Below are 16164 nucleotides of genomic sequence, written 5' to 3'. Positions count from 1 at the left end.
GTTTAGGGCAGATAGAAATTTAGACCACAAATGCTGAAAAACCCAAATAGAAACATAAAAGAATGGAAATTCACCGTGGTTTTGTCTGCTTGCAGAATGAGAAATGCCAGCTAACATTTCAGTGGTTGCTCCAACTGCTCTGATGAAAGAACTTTTTTGTCTATGGGGGTATAGTTGGCTGGACCAGCATGTATTGCCCAATCCAAATTGCCAAGAAGTAAGTTAAAAGTCAATTACATTGCTGTGGGTCTGAAGGCATGTGTTAAGTCAGAATGGATAAGGATGGTAGATTTCTCAAGTCTCAAAGGTTTTTAGGACAATTTTGATGGTTACCTTTAGGCGAGGGTCCTTTCTCGGGATTTTCACCGAATTTAAATTACCCCACCTGTGAAGGTGGGGTTTGAAGCAAGGACCCCAGAACACCTAGGGTTCAGGATTACTACATCAGGTCATTCCTGATGAAGAGCTTATGCTCAAAACATCGACTCTCCTGCTCCTCAGATGTTGCCTGACCGGCTGTGATCTTCCAACACGACTCTTTTTGATTCTGGATGACCAGTCCAGTAATATGCCCACTACTTAACTGCCTTTTATTTGTGTTGCAAAATTGGGTTGTGCAATCCAAATATCTCCAAATGGGGAGATCGCAGGATCAATATAGTGTGAAAGGAGGCCACTTGGCCACTTTCCCTCTTAAAAGGATTTAGCTCAAGCGTCAGCTGCCTCTATTTTCAGCAGCAGCAGGAACAGCAAGATTGAGGACCGGGAGCTGCTGGGAAGGCAAATTAATCCTATAAAAACTTACCTCGTATGAGCGGACACGGGATTGCTGAGTCAGAGAGGTAATAGATTTGGGCAATTACCTTACATGAAATGCTACTTCAGCAGTGTCTCCCACCCATCCTCCTCCTCCTCTAACCAAAATAAAAAGGTTCGGTGCGCCGGATTAGTAAGGGAAGCGGTTTTTTATTCAATGATCTCTTTGGGAATTCAGAACAGTGGGAATAGATGTTAGGGCAGTTGAATGATCCACTGACTTCTTCTGCAGGAATTGCACCCAACTCCAGCTCCTCAGAAACTGCATTAGGGAAGTGGAGCTGGAGCTGGATGAACTTCGCATCATTCCGGGGGCTGAGGGAGCATTTGAGAGGAGATATGTAGAGGTAGTCACACCTCAGGTACAGGAAAGAGGTAGATAGGTTGCAGTAAGGGGAGGGAAAGGAAACAGGCAGATAGTAGAGGGATCCCCTGTGGCCGTTCCCCTCAATAACAAGTATTCCATTTGGGTACTGTTGAGGGGACAACTTACCAAGGGTAAGCCATGGGGTACAGGTCTCTGGCACAGAGTCTGTCCCTGTTGCTCAGAATGGAAGGGGGAGAGGAATAAAGCATTAGTCACTGGGGACTCCATAGTTAGGGAAACAGATCGGAGATTCTGTGGGAACGAGAGAGACTTACAGTTGGTGTGTTCCCTCCCAGGTGCCAGGTTTGTGATGTGTTGGTTTGCGTTTTCGGGATCCTTAAGGGGGAGGGAGAGCAGCCCCAAGCCGTTGTCCACATAGGCACCAATGACATAGGTAGGAAAAGGGATAGGAATGTAAGGCAGAAATTCAGGGAGCTAGGGTGGAAGCTTAGTGCTAGAACAAACAGAGTTGTTATCTCTGGTTTGTTACCCATGCCACGTGCTAGCGAGGTGAAGAATAGGGAGAGACAGGAGTTGAACGCGTGATGACAGGGATGGTACAAGAGGGAGGGATTCAGATAGCTGGATAAATGGGGTTCATTCTGGGGTAGCTGGGACCTCTACAAATGGCATGGACTCCACCTGAACCAGAGGAGTACCAATATCCTGGGGTGCGGGGGGGGGGAGGTGGGCGGGAGCTGTCTTTGTTACAGAGAAGGCGGCTGAGAGGTGACTTAATAGAGACATACAAGATGATCAAGATAGGGTGGACAGTGGGAGCCTTTTTCCTCGGATGGTCATGGCTAGCATGAGGGGACACAGCTTTAAGCTGAGGGGTGATAGAACAAGGACAGATATCAAAGGTAATTTCTTTACTCAGAGAGTAGTAGGGGCATGGAATGCACTGCCTGCAACAGTAGTGGATTTGCCTCATGCCCCTCAGCCTTTCCTCAAGACCTTCCCTCCATACCAGGCCACATCCTGGTAAATTTCCTCTGCACTCTTTCCAAAGCTTCCACATCCTTCCTATAATGCGGTGACCAGAACTGTACATAATACTCTAAATGCGACTGCATCAGTTTTTTACAGCTGCAACATGACCTCATGGCTTCGAAACTCAATCCCTCTACCAATAAAAGCTAACACACTGTACTTAGGGCATTTAAATTCTCTTTGGATAAACATATAGTTGATAATGGAATAGTGTCGGATGGATGGGCTTCAGATTGGTTTCACAGGTTGGCGCAGCATCGAGGGTCGAAGGACCTGTACTGCGCTGTAATGCTCTACATCTGCACTTGACATATGAACAAGTGTCATGATTTAGTGTCATTTGTTTGTTTTTTTTCCTTGTAGTCCTGCACATTAGGTGGTTATGTGAATAGAAACAAAGTCCTCTTACATACCGTATGCCTCTGCCATCCTTCCAGTAAGTGCATTCCATGGTGATGACATGTACGTACGGAATATAAAGTGATCTCACTTCCAAGTTTCCACTGAACTGCCCTGAGGCAGTAGAAGTGCTATGGGCTCACTGTTTACCATCATTTACCAAAGTGTACCTGGACACCGTTTATAAGATTTTCCCTTGATCATTTAATTTTGATGACCTCTCATGGTGAGATGGGAGGAGCAGTGATCAAGCAACACAACTGCTTTCATTCAGCCTGAGGCTTGGACTCATGGTCAGGTGCTGACTCATGCTCGTGAGAAATTTAAAGGCGACACTGGCTGGGGCAGGACAAGACAAAGGCTGACCACTACAGTGGTCAGGAGTCTAGCCGTGGGGGTGTGCAGCAGAGGAGAATGATGACAGTTGGGTGACTAGGATTGGGGCTGCATTAAATACACATGTTTTTATTGACCATTCAGCTGGAGAGTGTGCTGGGAGTGTTGGAATCAGTGCTGCTGTGCGGTTGAATGGGTAGATGAGTGGGTGTGTAGATTGGTGAATGGGTTTGTTGCTGGGTGGGCAAATGGGTTTGATGGCAGGTGAGTAAATGGGTTTGATGGTGGGTGGACAAATGGCTGTGTTGGTGAATGGATTTGACAGGTAGGTGAATGTGCTTATTAGTGGAAGGGTGAATGGGTTTGATGGTGGGTGGGCAAGTTAGATTAGACTCCCCACAGTGTGGAAACAGGCCCTTCGACCCACTCCGAAGAGTGACTCACCCAGATTCATTTCCCTACATTTACCCCTGACTAATGCACCTAACACTATGGGCAATCTAGCATGGCCAATGCACCTAACCTGCATAACTTTTGGAATGTGGGAGGAAACTGGAGCACCCAGAGGAAACCCTTGCAGACACAAGGAGAATGTGCAAATTCCACACAGTCGCCCGAGGCAGGAATCGAACCTGGGTCCTTGGCACCGTGAGGCAACAGTGCTAACCACTGAGCCACTGTGAATGGGTTTGATGGTGGAAGGGCGAATGGGTGTGTTGATGATTGAGTGGTTAAATGGGTGATAGTGAAAGTGGGTGTGGATGGCAAATGAGTCCATGAGTGTGTGTGAATGGATGCACAGCTGACTAGATCTGCTGCATATGTCTGGATGAACGTGTGGGTGAGTGAATAGGTGTTCGCCTCAGTAAGTATGGATGAATGGCTGTAGGTAAATTGATGTGCGTATATGAGAAAGACACAGTCAAATACACATACCTTCCCCTCATGCCTCCACAAAATAAGCTTAGAATTTTAAAAAAAAATTCTTTCATGGGATCTGAGCATCACAGGCTGGTCCAGGAGTTCCTCACCATCTGCAAATGCCCTTGAGAAGGTGGTGGCGAGTTGCCTTCTTGAAATATTATAATCCACATGGCTGTATATTTCCAAGTCAGGATTGTAGGTAACTTGCAGGGGAACTTGCCACTGGTGGTGTTCCCTTGCGTTTGCTGCCCTTGCCCTTCTCAATGTTAACAAGCAAGTGATTGAAAAGGTGCTGTCAAAGACATGAATTACAAAATGAATCAATGCTGTGACATATTTGTCATGACATCGCCTCAGGTCCTGGGGAACAAAGACACCTTGGAGTGCAGGTACAAAATTCCTTGAAAATGGAGTTGCAGGTAGACACGGTGGCATTTAGTTCACTTGCTCTTATTGGTCAGGGCATTGCGTATAGGAGTTGGGGGGGGGGGGGGGGGGTCAGGTTGCAGTTGTACAGGATATTGGTTAGGCCACTTTTGGAATACTGCATTCAATTCGTGTCTCTCATTGAGAGGAAAGATGTTGTGAAACTTGAAATGGTGAGGAAAAGATTTACAAGGATGTTGCCAGGACTGGACGGTTCGAGCTAGAGGGAGAGGCTGAGGCTAATTTCCCTGGAGTGTCCGAAGCTGTTTACGTTTATAAATCTACAGAGGTTTATAAAATCATGAGGGGCATGGATAGAGCGAATAGTCAAGGTCTTTTCCCTAGGGTAGGGAACTACAAAGCTAGTGGGCACAGGTTTAAAGTGAGAGAGAAAAGATTTAAAAGGGACTTTAGGGGCAACTTGTCACGCGGATTATGGTGTGTGTATGGAATGAGCTGCTCGAGGAAGTTAAGGCTGGTACAATTACAACATTTAAAAGGCATTTGGATGGGACAGGAAGAGTTTAGAGGGATATGGGCCAAATGCTGGTAAACAGGACTAGATTAATTTCGGATATCTGGTTGGCAGTGATGAGTTGGCCCAAAGGATCTGTTTCCGTGCTATATATCTCTATGACGCTATGAATACAGTGTCAGGACTCTCGCCACTGAGTCTGAATGTCGTGGGTTCAAGATCTACTCCAGAGGCTTTTGTACATAATCCAGGCTGACGCTCAAGAGGATATTACAGTGAGTGCCATACTGGTGGAAGTGCCCAAGGTTTGGATGAAACATTGGAATGAGGCCCCTTCTACCCTCTCAGGTGAATGTAAACACATTACTTACTCACTGTGGGAGGCTGCTGTGCACAAGTCTCTTGCTACATTCTCCTATTTTATAACAATGAGTACACTGCAAAAGCAGCGTACTTGCCAAAACTTGCTTTTCAAACTCCTAAGACTGAATAAGGTGTTGCACAACTTTTTTTTAAAAGTTACATTCTCATCTGAACTTTAACAAATAGGTGCCATGTCAGCTCAGATAATGCTTTGAAGGTGTGAGGTGCCCTGTGTGAGGCTATCTGTGCCCCAATGTTCATACTGATTCTATTTCTAAAAAAGGGATTAACATAATCTTGCATGGATTAATGTAGTTCTTGAGCAAAATAAAATGTAATTTTTCGATTACAAATTCACCCCACAAACTTATATGTGTGTGCGCACATGGGGATATATGTTGGGAGGGGGGGTGGTGGAAAGAGTGTGAGTGTGTGTATGTGTATGTGTGAGAGTGTAAAGGGGTATATGTGTGTGAGAGGGTGCATGTGTGAGTGAGAGTGTGAGCGAGTGTGTAGTGCAGTGAGGTCACCTGTCATGTGACATGAACCCAAGGTCCCGGTTGAGGCCATCCCCATGGGTACCGCAGTTGACTTTCAGCCTCTGCTCGGCCACTTTGCGTTGTTGCCTGTCCCGACGTCTGCCTTGGAGGATGGTCACCCGAACATCGGAGGCTGAATGCCCCAGACCGCTGAAGTGTTCCCCAACCGGGAGGGAGCACTCCTCTCTGGTGATTGTTGCGCGGTGTCCCTTGATCATAGCCTCTGCTTGGCCTTGCCAATGTACCATGCCTCAGGGCATCCTTGCCTGCAGCGTATGGGATAGACAACGTTGGCCGAGTCACATGAGTACCTGCCACATACACAGTGGGTGGTGTTCCCTCGCGTAATGGTGGTATCCGTATCCACACTCTGACACGTCTTGCAGCATCTGCCATGACAGGATTGTATAGCATTATCCTGAAGGCTGGGCAGTTTATTGCGAACGGTTTATCTGTTTGAGGTTTGGTGGTTGTTTAAAGGCGAGAAGTGGAGGCGTGGGGAATATCTTGGCAAGGTGCTCGTCCTCATTGATAATGTGTTGCAGGCTGTGAGGACCATGGCATAGCCTTTTGGCTCCTGGGAAGTACTGGATATTGGGGCACCGACACACAGACTTTAACCTCATGCCTTCAATGCATTATCTGAGCTGACATGGCACCTATTGTTCAAGTTCACTTAAGAATGTAACTTTAAAAAAAAGTTCTGGGATTTACATATAGTCATAGAGATGCACAGCACGGAAATAGACCCTTCGATCTAACGTGTCCATGCTGACCAGATATCCCAACCCAATCCACTCCCACCTGCAAGCACCCGACCTATATCCCTCCAAACCCTTCCTATTCATATACTCATCCAAATGCCTTTAAAATATTGTAATTGTACCAGCCTCCACCACTTCCTTTGGCAGCTCATTCCATACACACACCACCCTCTGTGTGAAAAGGTTGCCCCTTAGGTCTCTTTTATATCTTTCCCCTCTCAGCCTAAACCTATGACCTCTAGTTCTGGACTAGACCACCCTAGGGAAAAGACTTTGTCTATTTATGCCTCTCATGATTTTACAAATCTCTATAAGGTCACCCCTCAGACTCTGATGCTCCAGGAAAACAGCCCCAGCCTATTCAGCCTCTCCCTATAGCTTAACACCTCCAACCCTGGCAACATCCTTGTAAAATCTTTTCTAAAAACTTTCAAGTTTCACAATATCCTTTCGATAGGAAGACCAGAACTGCATGCAATATTCCAAAAGTGGCCTAACCAATGTCCCGTACAGCTGCAACATGACCTCCCAACTCCTGTACTCAATACTCTGACCAATAAAGGAAAGCAAACCAAATGCCACCTTCACTATCCTATCCACCTGCGACTCTACTTTCAAGGAGCTATGAACCTTCACTCCAAGGTGTCTTTGTTCAGCATGAAAGAACTGAAACCAACATGGTCATGCTAAAAGATGAGAGACTTAACAAGCAATCTAGGTCTTTTCCAATACATCATTTGAATTGCATCACACTGTAAACTTTTGCTATAAATTCTGTGTCTTATGGTCCTATATTCCACAACCACCTGATGAAGGAGCAGTGCTCCGAAAGCTAGTGCTTCCAAAAAAACCTGTTGGACTATAACCTGGTGTTGTGTGATTTTTAACTTACAAGTGTTTATCTTATTTTATCCAGTTCTGCACTGCTCCAGCTGTTGCATTTTCATTTCAACTGTTCTTCCTTTTTTTTGTTGCACTGTGATCTATTGCTCAATTTTCTATTGCACAGTATTACTGGGTTGCAGAGGAACCAGACTGCTGTCAGTGACTTCACACAAGTAAGCTAACCACAACTGCTCTGTGGCATGTTTCAACATAACTGCTCAGAGCTCAAATTAAAATCCAATCTGCTCTGCTGAAAAGATGCAGGTTTAAAATGGCATTTTCCGAAACTAAATACATGTGTTATAGTCAAGATTTAAAGTGCATGTCGTATAATTTTCTGGAATCCTTGCCCAGCTTGGATTTTGTTATTATTACGGAACAATGCTAAAAGGTCCGATGAATTTAAACACATTGCTCAATACAGTTTCCCAATTCCTGTAAATGTGCATCACTCATCATCTAACTGAATGACAAAACTGACTCTAGGAACTGAATTGTCTACTCATACTCCTGTGTGGATATGATGGTGTAATGGCGTTGACTAATAATCCAGAATTGTAGGAGAATGATACAGGGAAACAGGTTCAAATCTAACCACTGCTCTTGAAATTTACAATCAACAATTTAAAACTTGTAATGGCAATTATCATTCAATAATGTGAAAAAACCCAACTGCTTCAGTAATGTCTTTTAGGGGAAGGAGTGTGTCATCCCTACCTGGTCTCACCTAATGTGACTGCAGACAATGGCACAGTGGCTGAATCTTCTCTCCTAGAAAGTCACTCAGTTCAAATGCTGGCCTCACGAGTGAACAGTTAAGAAGTCTTCTATTCTTGTGTTGTGTTCATGGCATGTCGCAAGGCCAGCATTTATTGTCCATCCCTACTTACCCTAGAAAAGGAAATGGTGAGCTGCTTTCTTGAATCACTGACGTCCTTGGGATATAGATACCATTGTGCTGAAAAGTAGAGTGCTCCAGGATTTTAATCTTGTGACAGTGCAGGAAATGTGATATATGGCGATGTCAGGATGGTACACTGTTCAGGGGGGAATTGCAGAGAGCAGTGTTCCATGCATCTACTGTTTTTATTCTACTGGGTAGTAGTGATTTACTTTGATAGAGCCTTGGAGAATTGGTGCAATGCATCTTGTGGGGCACACTGCTGACACAATGCTAAAAGAGTGAAGAGAATTAATGTGGAATATGATGATATTCAAATGGGTTGCATTGTGTTCAGGGTGTCAAGCTGCTTGAGTGTTGTTAGAGTTGTATTCATCCAAGTGAATACAGAATATCTGACGTAGGCCTTGGATGGTGGACAGGAGCAGATGGTCTAGAGGTATGATCACTGGACTGTTAATGCAGAGACCCAGGTAATGTTCAGGGGATTCTGATTCAAATCCTGCTGTGATAGATGGCGGAATTTGAATTCAGTAAAAACATGGTACGAAGAACATTACATGATGTTCATGACCGTTATCAGGAAAAAGCCCATTTGGTTCACTCAGATTCAAAACTGACAACTGATCTAGCATCAACTGCTGTTTGTGGAAGAGAGTTCCAAACATCTACCACACTGTGTGTAGAGTTGCTTCCTATCATCTTTCCTGAATGGTCTGGCCCTAATTTTCCAACTATGCCCCTAGTTCTAGAATCCTCACCCAGTGGAAACACTTTATCTTTATCTATGCTGTCTTTCCATGCTAATATCCTGAAGACTTGGATTGGACCAGCCCTTAACCTTCTAAACTGTAGAGAAAATAGGTCTGATTTCTCCATTCTTTCCTCATAACGTTAATCCTGAGGTTCAGAAGTAGTCACATGGGATACTTGCCTTCATCAGTCGCGGCACAGATTCGAAGAGCAGAGAGGTTATGTTAGAGTTGTACAGAATTTTGGTTTGGCCACAGATGGAATACAATGTGTAGTTGTGGTCAGCACACTATAGGAAGGGTGTGATTGCATGGGAGGGGGTGCAGAGGAGATACACCACTTTGGATGGAGCAATGTAACTATGCACAGAGGCTGGATAGGCTCAAGTTGTTTACTTTCGAAGGCTGAGAGGTGACCTGATAGAGGTGTACAAGATTTTGAGGGTAGGGACATGATGGATAGGAAGCAGCTGTTCTTCATAGTTAAAACTCAGTAACATAGGGGTATCATTTTAATTTGAAAGGCAGGAGGCTTCAAGGGGATTTGAGAAAAGATTTTTTTCACCCAGCGAGTGGTGGGAGTCTGGAATATACTGCCTGGGAGGGCAGTTGAATCGGGAAACCTCACACCCTTTAAAAAGTACTTGGATGAGCATGTGAAATGTCATTACATTCATAGCCCCAAGAATAATGGGGCTAGTGTAGATTGAGGTAGCGTTGGAAGTACAGACTTGATGGGCCAAAGGGCCTCTTCTGTCCTGCATGATTCTATGACTCTAAGGCAAGTGAGGATTAATTTCTTCTCTCAGAGTGTAGTGGGAATACCGCCGAGGGCTGTTGAGGCTGGATTTTGTCTTAGTATATTCCAGGGCGAAATAGACTGATTTTTAATCAGTAAAGGGAGTCAAGGCTTATGATGTTGACAGGAAAGTGGAGTTGAGGATTATCAAATTAGCCATGATCTCATTGAATGGCAGAGCAGGCTTGATGGGCTGAATGGCCTACATCTGCTCCTCTATCTTATGGTCTGAAAGTCACATTAGTGTAGCGTTAAAGCTGAGTCAATGTATAGTTGCACATCCCATGCACGCTGTAATGCAACTATCATCTCAGCAGTCATGTGTAGGCTTCTGCTGGAAGGATGGTGCTCACAGGGCGCAGAACATTTTGCTCTGTAACCTTACCATCATGCATTTATTGTTAATCAAGGTCATTTGTAGTTAATCTAGGAGTCTGACCCGAGCTTGTATAAAAATCAGAAGAACCCATGCTAAAATAATTATCGAGTGGAATAAATTGTATTTGTAAAGTTGGCAATTGTTAAATTGTTGAACACAGTGAATTTCAATATTGTTTTTACTTCAGGAAATACATCAGCAGTCAGGTCAGGATCAACTCTCAAACTGCAATCCATGGAACATGGTTGGAGACATCCTTTGGTCTGGAATTAATCACCAGTGCATGGGAAGTGCAGACAAGTGTAAAGGAAAGAAAGAAAAATATAGATTTAATTTGAATAAAATACTTTACGACAAATGGAAACCTTGATTTGGCTCCTTCGTTAACACTCATTGCCTTAGTACTCCGATACAAACTGAAATCATGATGCAGCATCCTTAATAATCTTGGAGTCGTCACCTCCCTTAACCTAGGGACCTACCTATCTAAATCCAGGAATCCAAATGAAGGATGATGCATCAATGACATTTCTTGAAGCCAAGTTAGTCAGAGTAACAATCCCTTAGACACCACTTCACAACAGTTATTTCACATGTGAATAATTCACAGGAATACGTCATCAAGAATTGTGACAGAAGAGTGTCTTACTGTTATGTTAATTATGTTGTAAAATAAATGTGTATTACTAAAACACTTAGAGCACTTATAAAGAGAGACTGCTGTGTCAGTGTGTTGTGGTTGGAAGCAGGCATATGTAATGCTTCAGTCCAGGAATAAACTGAATATCAAGGAAAATATACAGTTTTAAACTTCACCGTCAGATTTAGGATCGAGATAACTTAGATTGGTGGGAAAGAACCAGACAAATACAAAATACCTGTCCTCCTTTCAGACATTTGTCACTGAACAGCTCTCAAGAAATGCAATTGTCTTTCCACAAAAATAAATTAGAAGCTACTTTAACCTGTACTCACAAACCTTGGTTATAATTAACAAGGAGAAATATTGACAAGGAAAATTGATTTACGTCAGACCTGGAAATAATTATATATGGGGATGGTCATTTGACTCCATCTTATTTCAACCATCTACCAACATCCTGTCACCTTCCCTTAGCTTCCACCTAGCACACAGTCACTGCCAAGTAGTCAAAAGCAACAAATTATACACAGGAAGATCCCAGGAAGAGAACAAAAAGATTAATGGTCAGTTAATCATTCTGATGGCATGAATCACTTGGGAAACATTGGATAGGACACTGGGAAACTCTCCATTTTCCTCTTCAAGTTGTGATTTAGGACTTTTATCATCCAGCTGAATAGACAATAATAGAATCCTGCACTGCTGTCTCACGCAGTAGTGAATCTGCACAGCTACTGCATTTGCTGTTTGTGTTCAAGTATCTCTGGACATTGAAATTCACAGCTGACCTTGGAGGAACCTGTGTGGGAGAGCTCACGGCACAAGAACAGATAAGTGCATAGTTTATAAGTGTAACGTTTAAAAAAATCTACAATCGTGAGTAGAGTGGGTTCTTTCTTGATTATGTTTTATTGAGATCTGTCTCTTGATCAAATTTTAATGATACAAAACCAAGGTATTAAATTAGACTGGAGCAGTGTTTTTTAGAGCAGCAAGACTCTGCTATTTTTGGGTCTATAGATTGTCAAGGTGCAAGGATGGCCTTCAGTAGAGTGGCGTGGTGTTGTTGTTGGATGTGGAAGATTATGGTGAGTTTCCATTGTACTAATGATTATATTGGCAGTAAGTGTCTTTGGTTGTGAATCCTATCATATCGCATGGATCAATTGGACAGGCAGTTAGAGGCAATGAGGAATTTACAAGAGCGAGGGAGTGTGATGGATGGCAGCTATAGGAATGGAGAAAAATCACGGATAAAGTTAGGTAGATTGGTTACCGCCAGGAAAGGTAGGAGAGGGAGGCAGGTAGTACAGGAGTCTCCTGTGGTTATCCCCATCTCAAACAATTGTGCTATTTTGGAAAATGTAGGGGGTGATGGACTCTAAGGAGAATGTAGCATGAACAGCTACGTTTCTGGTACTGAAAGTGGCTCTATTTTAATGAGGGGTATATCAGGTTACAGATGATCAATTGTGATAGGGGACTCTCTAATCAGAGGCACAGACAGACATTTTTGCAACCGACAGCAGGAAATCAAAATGATGTGTTGCCTCTCTGGTGTCAGGATTAAGGATATCTCAGAGAAAATGTGGAATATTCTCAAAGGGGAGAGAGACCAGCAAGAAGTCATTATACATATTAGAACTAATGACATAGGAAGGGAAAAGGATGAGATTCTGAAGGGAGAATATAGAGAGTTAGGCAGGAATTTAAAAAGGAAGCCCTCAAGGGTAGTAATATCTGGATTACTCCCATTGCTATGACCTAGTGAGGGTAGGAATAGGAGGATAGAGTAGATGAATGTGTGGCTGAGGAGCTGATGCAGGGGAGAAGGGTTCATGTTTCTGGATCATTGGAATCTCTTCTGGGGTAGAAATGACATGTATAAAAAGGATGGATTGCATCTGAATTGGAAGGGGACTAATATACTGGCAGGGAGATTTGCTCAATCTGCTCAGGAGGATTTAAATTAATAAGGTGGCGGGGAGTGGAGGGGACCCAGGGAGACAGTGAGAAAAAAGATCAATCTGTGACTGGTACAGTTGGGAAAAGGAGCAAGTCAAACAGTCAGGGCAGGCAGAGACAAAGCAGAGAGACAAGGTAGGACTGATTAGTTAAACTGCATTTATTTCAATGTAAGAGGCCTAACAGGGAAGCCAGATGAACTCAGGGCATGGTTAGGAACATGAGACTGGGATATCATAGCAATTACAGACATGTGACTCAGGGTTGGACAGGACTGGCAGCTTAATGTTCTAGGATACAAATGCTACAGGAAGGACAGAAAGGGAGGCAAGAGAGGAAGGGGAGTGGTGTTTTTGATAAGGGATAGCATTACAGCTGTACTGAGGGAGGATATTCCTGGGAATACATCCAGAGAAGTTATTTGGGTGGAACTGGGAAAAAAGATCACATTATTTGGACTGTACTATATACCCCCACCCAATAGTCAGAGGAAAATTGAGGAACAAGTTTGTAAGGAGATCTCATTTATCTGTAAGAATAATAATGTGGTTATGGTAGGGGATTTTAACTTGCCAAACATAGAATGGGACTGCCATAGTGTTAAGGTTTAGATGGAGAGGAATTCGTTAAATTTGTACAAGAAAATTTCCTGCTTCAGCACATGGATGTTCCTACTAGAGAAGGTGCAAAACCTGACCTACTCTTGGGAAGTAAGGCAGGGTAGGTGAGTGAGTTATCAGTGGGGAATCACTTTGGGACCAGCAGCCATAGTTTTAAAACAGTGATGGAAAAAGATAGATCGGATCAAAAAGTTAAAGTTCTAAATTGGCGGAAAACCAATTTTGATGGTTTTGATGGCAAGAACTTTCAAAAGTTGATTGGGGGTGGATGTTTGCAGGTAAAGGGATTGCTGGAAAATGGGAAGCCTTCAGAAATGAGATAATGGGAGTCCAGAAACAGTATGTTCCTGTTCGAGTGAAATGCAAGGCTGGAAGGTGTAGGGAATGCTGGATGACTAGAGAAATTGAGGTTTTAGTCAAGAAAAAGAAAAAAGCATATGTCAGGTATAGACAGCAGGGATCAAGTGAATCCTTAGAAGAGTATAAAGGCAGTAGGAGTATACTTAAGAGGGAAATTGAGAGGGCAAATTGGGGATCATGAGATAGCTTTGGCAAATTGGGTTGAAGGAGAATCCAAAGGGATTCTATAAATACATTAAGGATAAAAAGGTAACTAGGGAGAGAATACGGCCTCTCAAAGACCAGCAAGGCCACCTATGTTTGGAACCGCAGGAAATGGGGAGATACTAAAGGAGCATTTTGCATCAGTGTTTACTGTGGAGAATATCAAAAAATCCCTAGTCTGGAAACAGGCCCTTCAGCCCAAAAAGTCCACAATGACCCTGTGAAGAGTAACCCACCCATCCCATTTCTCATTACTCTACATTTACCCCTGAATAATGTACCTAACCTACACATCCCTGAACACTAAGGGCAATTTAGCATGGCCAATTCACCTAACCTGCGCATCTTTGGATAATGGGAGGAAACTGGAGCACCCGGAGGAAACCCACCCAGACACAGGGAGAATGTGCTAGATTCGAACCCAGATCCCTGGCACTGTGAGGCAGCAGTGCTAACCACTGAGCCACTGTGCCACCCCATGGCGGACATGAACGATATAGAATGTGGGGATGTAGATAGTAACATTTTGAACAATGTCCATATTACAGAGGTGGTGGTGCTGGATGTCTTGAAATGCATAAAGGTGGATAAATCACCAGGACTAGATTGGGTGTACCCTGGAACTCTGTGGGAAGCCAGGGAAGTGATTGCTGGGATATTTGTATTATCAATAGTCTCAGATTGGAGACTGGATAACGTGGTGTCACTATTTAAGAAAGGTGGTAAGAAAAAGTCAGGAACCATAGACCAGTGAGCCTGACATCGATGGTAGGCATGTTATTGGAGGGAATCCTGAGGGACAGGATGTACATGTATTTGGAAAGACAGGACTGATAGTCAACATGGCTTTATGCGTGGGAAATCATGTCTCATTAACTTGATTGAGTTTTTTGAAGAAGTGATAAAGAAAATTGATGAGGACAGAGTGGTGGACATGAAACATATGGACTTCAGTAAAGTGTTCCACAAGGTTCCTCATGGTTAGCAAGGTTAGATATCATGGAATACAGGGATAACTAGCCAGTTGGATTCAGAACTGGTTCAAAGGTGGAAGACAGAGGGTGGTGGTGGAGGGTTGTTTTTTAGACAGGAGGCCGGTGACCAGTGGTGTGCCACAAGGATTGGTGCTGGGTCCACTACTTTTTGTCATTCACATAAATGATTTGGATGGGAATACTGGAGGTATAGCTAGTAAGCTTATAGATGATGCCAAAATTGGAAGTGTACTGGACAGAGAAGAAGGTTACCTCAGATTACAATGGGATCTTGATCAGATGGGCCAATGGGCTGAGAAGTGGCAAATAGAGTTTAATTTAGATAAATGTGAGGTGCTGCAATTTGGAAAAGCAAATCAGAGCAGGACCTATACACTTAATGTGTTGGGTCCTCAGGGGTGTTACTGAACAAACAGACCTTGAAGTGCAGGTTCATAGCTCCTTGAAAGTGGAGTTGCAGGTAGATAGGATAGTGAAGAAGGTGTTTGGTATGCTTTTCATTGTTTGTCAGAGCATTGAATACAGGAGTTGAGAGGTCATGTTGCAGCTGTTCAGGATATTGGTTAGGTCACTTTTGGAATATTGCGTGCAATTCTGATCTCCATCCGATGGGAAGAATGTTGTGAAACTCGAAAGGGTTCAGCAAAGATTTACAAGGATGTTGCCAGGGTTGGAGGATTTGAGCTATAGGGAGAGGCTGAACAGGCTGGGGCTGTTTTCCCTGGAGCGTCGGAGACTGAGGGGAGACCTAATAATTACAAAATTATGAGGGGCATGGATAGGATAAATAGACAAAGTCTTTTCCCTGGGGTCGGGAACTAGAGGGCATAGGTTTAGGGTGAGAGGGGAAAGATATAAAAGAGACCTATGGGGCAACTTTTTCACACAGAGGGTGGTACGTGTATGGAACGAGCTGCCAGAGGAAGTGGTGGAAGGTGGGATAATTATAACATTTAAAAGGCCAGCTGGATGGGCACATGAATAGGAAGGATTTAGAGGGAGATGGGCCAAGTGCTGGTACATGCGACTAGATTAACTTAGGATATCTGGTTGGTGTGGACGAGTTGGACTGTCGGATCTGTGACTTACATATCTCTGTGACTCCACATGACCATCCCAAAATATGGTGAATTAGATAGGGTGCAGCACTTCTTTAGTATTTCAATGAAGTAATAATGAAAACATATTAGACTCAAAACGTGAGCTTTACTGCTTCCTCCACAAGTCTGCTGAATACCTCCAGCATTTTCTGCTTTTAA

At 43.6% G+C, this 16164-nt stretch overlaps 1 protein-coding gene across 2 annotated transcripts in view; it reads right to left on the bottom strand.

The window, feature by feature from the left end:
- The window catches only part of LOC140495758 (dedicator of cytokinesis protein 11-like), a 286052-nt gene that overhangs the window by 38138 nt on the left and 231750 nt on the right, over window positions 1-16164 (bottom strand). The gene's annotated exons all lie outside the window — the stretch shown is intronic.

Source organism: Chiloscyllium punctatum, chromosome 25 (assembly GCF_047496795.1).
Source record: "Chiloscyllium punctatum isolate Juve2018m chromosome 25, sChiPun1.3, whole genome shotgun sequence".
In the NCBI taxonomy this organism is placed as follows: Eukaryota; Metazoa; Chordata; class Chondrichthyes; order Orectolobiformes; family Hemiscylliidae; genus Chiloscyllium; species Chiloscyllium punctatum.
The sequence above is the reverse complement of the archived record's forward strand: the minus strand, read 5'-3'. Positions and strand labels throughout refer to the sequence as shown.